The following is a 13591-nucleotide window of genomic DNA, read 5'->3' as shown; positions in this document are numbered from 1 at the left end:
GATCTGTAGATCTGGATGTTTGTCTGTTGACTGGTCATATGATTATCTATTTGCTGGATATATGTTATCTGTTATATATATGTCGACATAGTGTGGTTGGGGTTGAGGCGATCCTGCACTTTGCGGAAGCCAGCAAACCTGGGAACAAGCCACACATAAGTGGTGGGCTAGTAAGGCAAGCTAGACTTATAGTGTGGGTTCGAGAGCAAGCCAAGCATAAGTCGTGGGCCAGTAAGGCAAGCCAAACTTATGTTGTGGGGTCGGGAGCAAGCCAAACATGAGCTGTGAGTCGGAAGGCAAGCCAGACTCATGCTGTGGGCTAAGGGTAATCCAGTCTGTTAATTGTGGACTCAGTATGCATGTTGTTATCTGTTTGTATGGTGGTACTTTTTGGGAACTCACCAAGCTTTGGTTTACAGTTTCAGTTTATTGTTTTAGGTACTTCAGATGAACGTGACAAGGCGAAGGCGTGATCGTGCACATCCTTTGGTTTTTATGTTGTTTGGATTTTGAGGATACTCTAATTACTAAATTATACTTTTGAAACAATGGTTTTATAAAAATTTATGGTTATGGGTTGTTTTTGAAAAGTTAAATTTTATTGTGATTTTTGGGAAGTTACAATAAGCCGCTTGGAAGAGAGAACCACGAAAATTAATGCCCAAGGGGTCCTACTTATAGTTTAGGTAACTTAGGGAAAAAACAAAATTTGAATAATTAAATAATATATTTAATTCCAATTCAAATACTTTACTTATTAACATGTAGGAGGCTTCTGAAAACCCTAGAAAGGCTCCTAAAACCGTCCATGGCATGAGGCTTCTAGAATTGCCTCTTTTGCTAAACTATTGAACAATTACAATTCACCCATTGCACATTTAATTAATTCCAATTAATCGCAGATTAATTCTATATAAATTCTGATTAATAATCAATTAATTCTAATTGATTTCTTATTATAAATTAAAAAAATCAATTATTTTAACAATTGATCTCATAGTAATTGATTAATCCCATAATGTAACATCCATAAAAATCATGACAACTTCAAACTTTTTAAATACAACTCAAATCCATAAAGTGTTTACAAAATAGTTTTCAAAACATTTCCAACATCAGAGTTTTTCCAAAATCATAAATCATAATAAGAGGATGTGTATAGTCACGCCTTCGCCTTCCCAAGGTCATTTGAAGTACCTGAAACATAACCCAAAACTGTAAATCAACGCTTAGTGAGTTCCCCCAAAGTACCAACACATAACCAAATAACATATACAATAACAACATGTAATGGGTCCACAACTAAGAGACTGGATTACCCCTGAGCCCACAACATAAGTCTGGCTCACCCTCGGGGCCCATAATTTATGTCTGGCTTGCTCCCTGATCAGATCAGTCATCAGACTGAAATACCATCAAGCCACCTTCGGTACGAGTCGGGCATACCACCCGGTCCGCAGCTCGTATCTAGAATGCTCATGAGACCAAAGTATGAGTCTGGCATGCCCTACCCAGGCCTCAGCTCATATCTGGAATGATCCAGGGTTTGTTGGCTACCGTACGGAGCAATACAACCTCAACCCAACACAATATGTTGACATATACCAGATAAAAAAGATATACAGATAATCATGCAAACAGAATCACAAGTAGTCCTACAGATCTACCAGACTAGCATATCAATAACTAACATAATCATTGAAACGACCCAAAAATACGACCCGAAAATTTCATTTTTAATATAACCAAAATCATAAAACAGAGTGTATCATAATAAAACCATGCGTTGCAAATCTCAAAACCATACTAAAATACAAATGAGAAAACGGTGTCACGACTGTATCAAAACATATCTAAGATAGCTGATCAACTCCCAGGATAAAAACTGTAGCTGTGGTGTGTACGATGCCATCATCCCGAGCTCTTCCCTTTGCTTGCGAAAGTACCTGAAACCAAAACTGAAACTATAAGCACGAAGCTTAGTAAGCTCCCCCAAACTACCACATACCACACAATAACATATAAAACACATACTGGGCCTTGCCCACTGCATCGGACCGAGTCCGGCTAACCGGGGCCTTGCCCCCTACATCGGACCGAAGTCCGAAGCTGACTGGGACCTTCGTCCCCTACATCGAACCGAGTCCGAAGCTGACTAGGACATCGGACCGAAGTTCGAAGCTGATTGAGACATCAGACCGAAGTCCGAAGCTGGCTGGGACCTACGTCCCCTACATCGGACTGGAGTCCGAAGCTGACTGGACCTCTGTCCCTTACATCGGACCGAAGTCCGAAGCTGACTGAACATAGCATAAACGTATCAACTGGCATAAACACATAAATCCTGTCTGAACCACGAAGGCATCAAACATGCTAATCTACTACATCGGATCGAGGTCCGAAGCTGACTGCTAGCTAACCGGGCCGGCATTGTGGCCTTAGACCCGTTCCTACTGAAGGGAAACTCACCTCGTGAACTGGCTGCTGTGTGAATGACTCTGAAAGCTAACTGCTGCTGCTCCAGTATCTCCCCGGCTACAAATCCATAAACACACTCAATCAAATGCTAAACACTGCACTGGGTAAAATGACTCTTTTAGCCTTGGTCAAAGTCAACCCTCTCGGTCAAAGTCAACCCACAGTTGACCTGACTCGCCGAGTTGGGCCGCCAACTCGCCGAGTCTCTAGTCTCATTTCACAACCCCACTCGTGGCTACTCGTCGAGTATGACATCGACTCGACGAGTACTCTCTCGATCCAAGAACTCAGACAATCTGCATCCAACTCGCCGAGTCATATGAACAACTCGACGAGCTGTTCTTGAGCTTAAGACGATTGCCTTGGACTCGCCGAGTTGTATGAACAACTCGCCGAGTCCCTCCATTACTGAGTCTGCTCTCCAACTCACTGAGTCCACTCTACTACTCACGGCTTCCACTCGACAATACTCAAAAAGGGGAAAAAACGGGACTCGTGACCTGACTCGCCGAGTCGTTCTTCCGACTCGCCGAGTCACATCCATGCAACTACTCTAAACTCGATTCTGCTTGAATCCAGCTCATACAAATGATAGATCTGAGTCCAATAAGATGATCCACCACGTAAAGTTTCCAACTTTACGTGTACATACACATGAAAAAGTAGATATAGGCTAAAAAGGAACTTAGAAGAGTAGATCTAGGGTTCTTATGCAAGGCATCTCCAGCAATAGATCCGGGCTCTACAACTCCTAGATGAACAGATCTAGGGATATCTCGTCCCATAAAGGCATCCATACAACTATAGGGCTTAGAAAATGCATCAAACTAGCCCCAGAAGGGTTCTAATGAAGATTTAAAGCATAAAACAGAAGGAATCCGAGAAATACCTCAATGAACTTTGATTTTGCCCTTGGATCTTTGCTCCACACCTCTTCTCCTTGCTCCTTTCTTCTTCTTCTTCTTCAAGCCTTCAAAATCCACACAAAAGCACTTAAAACCAACAAGGGATGGATTAGGGTTTTCTCACAGCTCTCTGAGGGTAAAGGAGGCGAGTTTGGGGCACAAAGCATTGCTTAAATAGTGAGCAACCCGGGGATTTAGGGTTTCTTCCAGACAGGCAGACTCGCCGAGTCCCGAATATGGACTCGCCGAGTCGCCAACTAACACGTGCACGAAAACTCGACTCTACTCGACGAGTCAGGCCATAGACTCGCCGAGTCCCTCAATAAAACTTCTAAATAAAAGCCACGAAAGCATCATACCAAAGACGGGGCGTTACAATTCTCCCCCACTTGTCTCAGACTTCGTCCTCGAAGTCTACTACGGCTGAATCTGCAAATAACTCCGGGTAATGCTCTCTCATTTCTTCCTCAGCCTCCCACGTCCACTCAGACCCCTTCCGGTGCTGCCACTGCACCTTTACTAACTGAAATACCTTGTTCCTCAAGGTCTTTGTCTTCCGGTCCAGAATCGCGACCGGCCTCTCAATATAATTCAGGCTGCTATCAACCTGAATATCCTCTAGGGGAACAACTACTGACTCATCCACCAAACATTTCCTCAACTGAGACACATGGAAAGTGTTGTGGATCTGGCTAAACTCTGCAGGAAGATCCAACCGATAAGCAACCCGACCCACTCGGGCCAAAACCCTGAAGGGACCAATGAACCTGGGGCCCAGCTTGCCCCTCTTCCGGAACCTGATGACACCCTTCCAGGGTGAGACCTTCAGGAGGACCATATCGCCCACCCGGAATTCCAAGCATGAGCGCCTCCTGTCGGCGTAGCTCTTCTGCCGACTCTGTGCAGTCTGCAGTCTACTACGGACCTGTTGAATCAACTCGGTCGTCTTGAGCACCACCTCTGTGCTCCCAACGACTCGCTGACCGACCTCGCCCCAACAAATCGGGGTCCTACACTTCCTCCCATAAAGCATCTCAAAGGGAGGTCGATCAATGCTTGCATGATAACTGTTGTTATACGAAAATTCCGCTAACGGAAGATACGTATCCCAACTGCCACCGAAGTCTAGAACGGATGCCCTGAGCATGTCCTCGAGGGTCTGAATCGTCCTCTCGCTTTGTCCGTCCGTCTGAGGGTGGAAAGCGGTGCTGAAATGAAGACGAGTACCCATCTCATCATGAAACCGCTTCCAGAATCTGGATGTAAAACGGACATCTCGGTCTGACACTACCGATACCGGCACTCCATGACGTGCCACGATCTCACGCACATAGATATCGGCTAACTTTTCTGCCGATATACTCTCCTGGATCGGGATAAAATGAGCACTCTTCGTCAACCGATCCACTACTACCCATATCGAATCTACTCCTCGTGCGGTCCTGGGGAGCTTGGTGACAAAATCCATGGTGATGTCCTCCCATTTCCACACGGGAATGTCTAACGGCTGCATCTTGCCGTGAGGCCTCTGGTGCTCCGCCTTGACCTTCCTGCAGGTCAGGCACCTCTCAACATACCAAGCGACATCCCGCTTCATGCAGGGCCACCAATAATCGAGTCGAAGATCTCTATACATCTTTGTCGCCCCTGGATGGATAGAAAATCGAGACTTATGAGCCTCGTCCATCAACACCTGTCGTACTCCTCCCCAGTACGGTACCCACACTCTCCCATGAAGTGTCAACAATCCCCGACTGTCATAATCAAACGAAGCTACTCGGCCCACTATCCTTTCACACTTTTGCCTCTCCTCCTTGAGGCCCTCGACCTGAGCCTCCCTGATCCGTTCCAACAACGGAGTAATCACTGTCATCCTCAAACACAAATCTCTGATAGGGGCTGCCGACACCTTGCGGCTTAGGGCGTCGGCCACCACGTTGGCCTTCCCTGGATGGTAAAGGATCTCACAATCATAATCCTTCAGCACATCCAACCACCTCCTCTGTCTCATGTTCAGACTCGGCTGATCCATAAGGTACCTCAAACTCTTGTGATCCGTGTAGATAGTACAACGAACCCCATAAAGATAATGCCTCCAAATCTTGAGGGCAAACACAACCGCCCCCAACTCTAAATCATGGGTAGGATAGTTAGCCTCATGAGGCTTCAACTGCCTCGAGGCATAAGCTATCACATGGCCTCACTGCATCAACACTGCTCCCATACCTGTGATTGAAGCATCACAGTAGACTACGAAGTCCTCTACTCCCTCTGGCAAGGTAAGAATTGGAGCCTCGCACAATCTCTGCCTGAGGGTCTTGAACGCTGCCTGCTGCTCAGGCCCCCAACGAAATACCATCGACTTCTTGGTCAGTCGGGTGATCGGCACTGCTATCTTGGAGAAATCCTGAATGAATCTCCGGTAATACCCTGCCAGCCCTAGGAAGCTCCGAATCTCAGATGGAGACTCCGGGACCTCCCACTGCATCACGGCCTCTATCTTGGCCGAATCCACCAAAATACCTTTTTGGTTGACGAGGTGACCAAGGAACTGCACCTCGCGCAACCAGAACTCACACTTGGATAACTTTGCGAAAAGTCTCTCCCTCCTCAAAACTTCCAGCACCTCCCTCAGGTGCTCCTCGTGCTGCTCCTGCGTCTTGGAATACACCAAGATATCATCTATGAATATTATCACTGACCGATCCAGCATCGGCATGCACACGCGATTCATGAGATCCATGAACGCGGCTGGGGCATTGGTGAGCCCAAATGGCATCACCACAAACTCATAATGACCATACCTGGTCCTGAAAGCAGTCTTCTGCACATTCTCGTCCCTAACCCGCATCTGATGATACCCGGAGCGTAGATCGATCTTGGAGAACCAAGACGCTCCCTGAAGCTGATCAAACAAATCATCTATCCTCGGAAGTGGGTAACGGTTCTTCACCGTTACCTTATTCAACTCCCGGTAATCTATACACATACAATGCGACCCATCCTTCTTCCTCACAAACAGGATCGGCGCTCCCCAAGGCGAACTGCTCGGCCGAATGAAACCCTTGTCTAGCAGCTCCTGCAGCTGCGTAGACAACTCCTGCATCTCAGGGGGAGCTAGGCGATACGGTGCCTTGGCTATCGGAGCCGCACCAGGAATCAGGTCGATCCTAAACTCAACCTGCCTCTCAGGAGGTATCCCCGGTAAATCCTCGGGAAATACATCCGGAAAGTCTCGCACTATCGGAACATCATCGACTGTCGTCTTTCCCTTCTCCCGGGCATCCAAGACATAAGTTACATAGCCAGCGCAACCCTGCTGAAAATAGCGCCTCGCCCTTGCGGCGGAACAAAAGGTCGGTCCGCGCTGTGGCCTCTCGCCCTGAATCACTAACTCTCCCCCACTGGGAGTGCGAACCCTCACTAGCTGAAGCTCACAATCAATCACCGCCCCATTGGGGCTTAGCCAATCCATGCCCACAATAACCTTATTCCCTCGCAGGGGAATAGGAACCAGGTCCACCGAAAACTGCTCATCAAACAACTGAAGAGAACACCCTCTATGCACTCCGCCGACCCTCACGGTCCTGCCATCCGCTATCTCAACCTCTAGTGGACAATCCAGCTCCCCTGGAGCTCTGCTAAATCTCTTGCTAAGCGCAAGCGATACGAATGATTGGGTAGCCCCCGAATCGAATAATACCATAGCAGAAATGTCGTTCACAGAGAACGACCCTATATAAAACATACAATCATAAGCAATAATCAATCAATAAAATAAAGAGATGAAGGGAAGATACATACCCGTCACCACATTAGGAGTCGCTCGCGCCTCCTCTGCTGTCATCTGAAACGCTCTACTCTTCGCCACTGGCGCCTCAGCTCGGCCCTGCCGGCCATCTGTAATCCTCAAGGTAGCAGGGGCAGGTGCAACCACCTTCCCTACTGCAGCTAAACTCGGACACTGGGACTTTTTATGTCCCCTCTGATTGCACTGAAAGCAAATCAGATCTGATGCTGCAATAGCAGTAGCAGGGGCCGTACAATCCCTGCTCAAATGCCCAGTCCGACCGCACTTGAAACAGCCGGAACTCCCTGCCTTGCACACCCCATCGTGCATCTTCCCACACCTGCCACATCGACTGTGGCTCGGCTGAGACCTGGACCTGTGATCTGAAACCTTGGGCTTTTTGCCCGAACCTCCTGAACCCGAAACCGCCTCCGATTTCCTCTTCTTCTCCATCTCGAGATCAATCTCCCTCTCTCAAGCCCTAGCAATCATGTCGTCCAGCGTTTTACAGTTGGACCTGCTCACAAACTGGCGGATATCGCTCCGCAACATCTCATGATAACGGGCCTTCTTCATCTTCTCATCGGCTGCATACTGAGGAACAAGAAGAGCCCTCTCCCTGAACTTGGCGGTGATCTCCGCCACGGTCTCTGTAGTCTGGGTGAGGTCCTGAAACTCTCTGGCTAACTGCTGCACCTTAATGACTGGTGCAAACTCCGCCCTGAACCTGGTAGAGAAATCAGCCCAGGTCATGGCATCCAATGCTGCATCATCTCCCATAGTATGTCCGACCTCCTCCCACCAATCCCGTGCCCTGTCCTTCAGAAGACAGGACGCCAATCTGACCTTGTCCCCCTCGGGACATCTGCTAGTGCGGAACGCGTTGGCCACATCCGCCAACCATCTAGTACTCGCTATGGGGTCCCGCGCCTCGTGATAGTCTGGAGCTCCACATGCCCTGAACTCCCTGAATGTAAGTGTGCGCGACCCCATCATGGCCGCCACCTCGGCACAGAAGGTGCCCAATCTCTCATCCATCAGCTCTAGGATACCCTCCTTGATCGAACCGAAGATCACAGGAGTCTGCTCTAAAATGATACGAGTAATCTCTGAAGAAAGAAACTCTCTGGTCTGCTCATCCATGTGCTCGTTCCTCGAGCCTGATCCTGATACCTCCCCGGCACCTCCACTGCCGGCTGCTGTCCTCGGACGCAAAACCACCATACTGAAACACATCATAGCAATATCAGAAACTGAAATATCTCAAGGGATCATTGATACTACTACTAGCTTCCTGGTCTTGTCTCGGCCTTCCTTGATTCGAGTACGGATCCTCTGCTTTTAGTAGTACGGGCCCATACTACCTTCCACATCTATCCGTACTTTCCTCAAGAACCGCCTTGACTCCACCAAGTCACTTCTACTACTACTGATCTCTGCTGCTCTCATCCTAGGCTTGCCCTAGGGAAATCACTGACTCCACTCATACCGGTCCTCAGCTGCCGAAGGCCTCCTTGTAATGCTGATTGGCCACCACCTGAATACCATCACATGCAATGAGGCTCGGATAATCCTTCGAGTAAAAGATTCGTCCCTACAACGGTTGGACTCAGACAAGAGTTGTACAATAGGGCCAAATCCAGCACTCTGAGATTATTCAACCCTGATCACATGTGATGTGACGTATTCACCTAATGGCTAACTCCCACCACTCAGAGTCCCACAAAGCACAAAGCAAGCAGCATTCGGATAAGGGAAACATACTCAGGCAAAACTATTATCATAACGAGAAGCTACTCTAGCATACAATGCTAAGCTCGCGCTACCAGGCATAACCTAAACAGGCTATCCTACTGCTGTCTACTCAATACTAACATGCAATTCTCATAAAGATGTAACACATATAGCAGGCACATAAGGCATCTTCCTAGATCCTTAGTCCTATACTAGCATGCTGTTCTACTGAAACTGGAACAATTAATCATAATAATAAAACTTGTATTGGTAATTTGGGAATACTTACTTGAGCTCGGCTGATCGCATGCACCACACCCTTATCTTGTTTAAAAATTCTTTTCTTTCTAAGTGCTTTTCAAAATTTCATTCGAAAACATTTTTCTTTTTGAAAATCTTTTTATCTTTCCCTTATTTTGAGTTCAGATGCACCCGGATATGTATCTGAATCCCTCAAACCAGGGCTCTGATACCAACTTGAAACGACCCAAAAACACGACCCGAAAATTTCATTTTTAATATAACCAAAATCATAAAACAGAGTGTATCATAATAAAACCATGCGTTGCAAATCTCAAAACCATACTAAAATACAAATGAGAAAACGGTGTCACGACTGTATCAAAACATATCTAAGATAGCTGATCAACGCCCAGGATAAAAACTGTAGTTATGGTGTGTGCGATGCCATCATCCCGAGCTCTTCCCTTTGCTTGCAGAAGTACCTGAAACCAAAACTGAAACTGTAAGCACGAAGCTTAGTGAGCTCCCCCAAACTACCACATACCACACAATAACATATAAAACACATACTGGGCCTTGCCCACTGCATCGGACCGAGTCCGACTAACCTGGGCCTTGCCCCCTACATCGGACCGAAGTCCGAAGCTGACTGGAACATCGGACCGAAGTCCGAAGCTGACTGGGACCTTCGTCCCCTACATCGAACCGAGTCCGAAGCTGACTAGGACATTGGACCGAAGTCCGAAGCTGACTGAGACATCGGAGCGAAGTCCGAAGCTGGCTGGGACCTACGTCCCCTACATCGGACCGGAGTCCGAAGCTGACTGGACCTCTGTCCCTTACATCGGACCGAAGTCCGAAGCTGACTGAACATAGCATAAACGTATCAACTGGCATAAACACATAAATCCTGTCTGAACCACGAAGGCATCAAACATGCTAATCTACTACATCGGATCGAGGTCCGAAGCTGACTGCTAGCTAAACGGGCCGGCATTGTGGCCTTAGACCCGTTCCTACTGAAGGGAAACTCACCTCGTGAACTGGCTGCTGTGTGAATGGCTCTGAAAGCTAACTGCTGCTGCTCCGGTATCTCCCCGGCTACAAATCCATAAACACACTCAATCAAATGCTAAACACTGCACTGGGTAAAATGACTCTTTTAGCCTTGGTCAAAGTCAACCCTCTCGGTCAAAGTCAACCCACAGTTGACCTGACTCGCCGAGTTGGGCCGCCAACTCGCCGAGTCTCTAGTCTCATTTCACAACCCCACTCGTGGCTACTCGTCGAGTATGATATCGACTCGACGAGTACTCTCTCGATCCAAGAACTCAGACAATCTGCATCCAACTCGCCGAGTCATATGAACAACTCGACGAGCTGTTCTTGAGCTTAAGACGATTGCCTTGGACTCGCCGAGTTGTATGAACAACTCGTCGAGTCCCTCCATTACTGAGTCTCCTCTCCAACTCACTGAGTCCACTCTACTACTCACGGCTTCCACTCGACAATACTCAAAAAGGGGAAAAAACGGGACTCGCGACCTGACTCGCCGAGTCGTTCTTCCGACTCGCCGAGTCACATCCATGCAACTACTCTAAACTCGATTCTGCTTGAATCCAGCTCATACAAATGATAGATCTGAGTCCAATAAGCTGATCCACCACGTAAAGTTTCCAACTTTACGTGTACATACACATGAAAAAGGAGATATAGGCTAAAAAGGCACTTAGAAGAGTAGATCTAGGGTTCTTATGCAAGGCATCTCCAGCAACAGATCCGGGCTCTACAACTCCTAGATGAATAGATCTAGGGATATCTCGTCCCATAAAGGCATCCATACAACTATAGGGCTTAGAAAATGCATCAAACTAGCCCCAGAAGGGTTCTAATGAAGATTTAAAGCATAAAACAGAAGGAATCCGAGAAATACCTCAATGAACTCTGATTTTGCCCTTGGATCTTTGCTCCACACCTCTTCTCCTTGCTCCTTTCTTCTTCTTCTTCTCCAAGCCTTCAAAATCCACACAAAAGCACTTAAAACCAACAAGGGATGGATTAGGGTTTTCTCACAGCTCTCTGAGGGTAAAGGAGGCGAGTTTGGGGCACAAAGCATTGCTTAAATAGTGAGCAACCCGGGGATTTAGGGTTTCTTCCAGACAGGCAGACTCGCCGAGTCCCGAATATGGACTCGCCGAGTCGCCAACTAACACGTGCACGAAAACTCGACCCTACTCGACGAGTCAGGCCATAGACTCGCCGAGTCCCTCAATAAAACTTCTAAATAAAAGCCGCGAAAGCATCATACCAAAGACGGGGCGTTACAATTAAAGTGGGTTAGATCTGATCCCACATCGGCTTGGAAGGAGAACGAAACATTTCCTTATAAAGGGGTGTGGATACCTTCCCTATCACAACGCGTTTTAAAGCCGTGAGGGCAGCAGATCCCATAAGAACTCTGTAGTTAAGCGTGCTCGGGCGGGAGTAGTACCTGGATGGGTGGCCCCCTGGGAAGTCCTCATGCCGAGTGGCCCAAAGTGGACAATATTGTGATATGTGCCAGAAGGGGATGTTACAAATGGTATCAGAGCCAGGGCACGGGTCGATGTGTTCGACGGGGACGTCGAACCCTATAATGGGGGGTGAAAGTGGGTTAGATCTGATCCCACATCGGCTTGGAAGGAGAACGAAACATTTCCTTATAAAGGGGTGTGGATACCTTCCCTATCACAACGCGTTTTAAATCCGTGAGGGCAGCAGATCCCATAAGAACTCTGCAGTTAAGCGTGCTCGGGCGGGAGTAGTACCGGGATGGGTGACCCCTGGGAAGTCCTCGTGCCGAGTGGCCCAAAGCGGACAATATTGTGATATGTGCCAGAAGGGGATGTTACAATCATGCATATAAATTTCATACTCAACATATCCGTGAATATCAAAACAATGGGTCGGCCTTGGTTCCTTCGACCCGCAAGTACAATAAGGAAAATGCACCTCACAAACTGGACAAAAGCTGATGTGGTCTCGACTTTGAATCTCAGCTCCAACCGCCTCATATTCCAACCAAATGACCAATCTCAATCAAAATCCCAAAATACCCAAAATAACATTAAGATCAAACTTGGTCAAACTCAAAATCAAACTAGTCAAACCAACTAAGTCAAATGAGTCAACCCAACCGAGTCAACCTTACCGAGTTAACTCAGCTAAATCGACTCAAAGTGAGTACACAAGGCATACACCAAAGGCACGTTGGGCATACTCGTGTCCTCGCATGTTGACCACCATCAGGGTGGTTGACCTCGTATGCAGGGCGTACTCCGAGTACGTGGGGCGTACTCCCAGAAACCCAAAATTCCATTAAGAGCTTAATGGCTAAAGCTTTTACATCCATATTGCAGATCCATGGCTAAAACACTCATAGGAGTCATAAAGTCTCCGATTTTATGACTTAGCATGTCTAGTAAGTGCTTAACTCAAGATCTTAATCTATTAAGACCTTCTACATGATGCATGGAGTAAAACTAACCATTTGGAACCCATTTTTATGACTCAAGACCCTTCCAAAGGTCTAAAGGATGACTTAATGGGTCAAGAACATGCTTTGTTCGAAAATCATCATTTTGGGACCAAAAAGAGACTTTAAAGAGAAAAAACCTAGATCTACAAGATGGAGTGGAAAAGATTCAAGCTTTATACCTTTTTGTGGTTGCAAACAAGCTAGAAATCCCAGATCTACAATGTACTCCACTCCAAGGTCTTTACACCAACTTCTTATTTCTTCAAAACCACACCAAACTCTCTTAAAGGCTCCTAAATTGGCTTCCTTTAGCTATATAAGATCTAATTTCAAATTCTAGATTTCATTTTGTGACCTTGACATTTATGAAATATATATAACTTTTCTCTAAAGCATTTTGGGGTGATTAATTAGCATTGTTTATTTGAAATGATTATTAACTTATTGCAGTTTGACATGGATAATAAGTTATTTTAAGTGTTTGGATAGAATTAGAAGTACTTATTAACTCAAATAATGAGTATTTAAGTTACTTTCTCCTTGTTGATAATGAGTTTTTGATATGTTAATCGTAATTACAAATATAAGCATATTTTGCCAAACACTAGAATGTAACTTATGAGCTTATTATTTTTTGGTAACGGATAATAATCCAAACACTTTTTCATAAACGTCATTTTGGAACAGGATAAGCTGATAAGTACGTTAAGAAATAAGTATAAGCTGTTTTAAATAAGAAATCTCAAACGCTTGTAAGGGGGTGTTTATGATTTCTTATTCGAAGTATTTATTAACTTATTGGAGGTTGACATCCATACTAAACTATTTTAAGTGCTTGGATAGATATATATTAAAAACACTTATTGAATTAAATAATGAGTATTTGATAAGTTACTTATTCATTACTTATTGACTTAAATAAAG

Source organism: Lactuca serriola, chromosome 7, assembly GCF_051521515.1.
Source record: "Lactuca serriola cultivar US96UC23 chromosome 7, Lser_US96UC23_V15, whole genome shotgun sequence".
Taxonomy (NCBI): domain Eukaryota; kingdom Viridiplantae; phylum Streptophyta; class Magnoliopsida; order Asterales; family Asteraceae; genus Lactuca; species Lactuca serriola.
Note: the sequence above shows the minus strand (reverse complement) of the source record.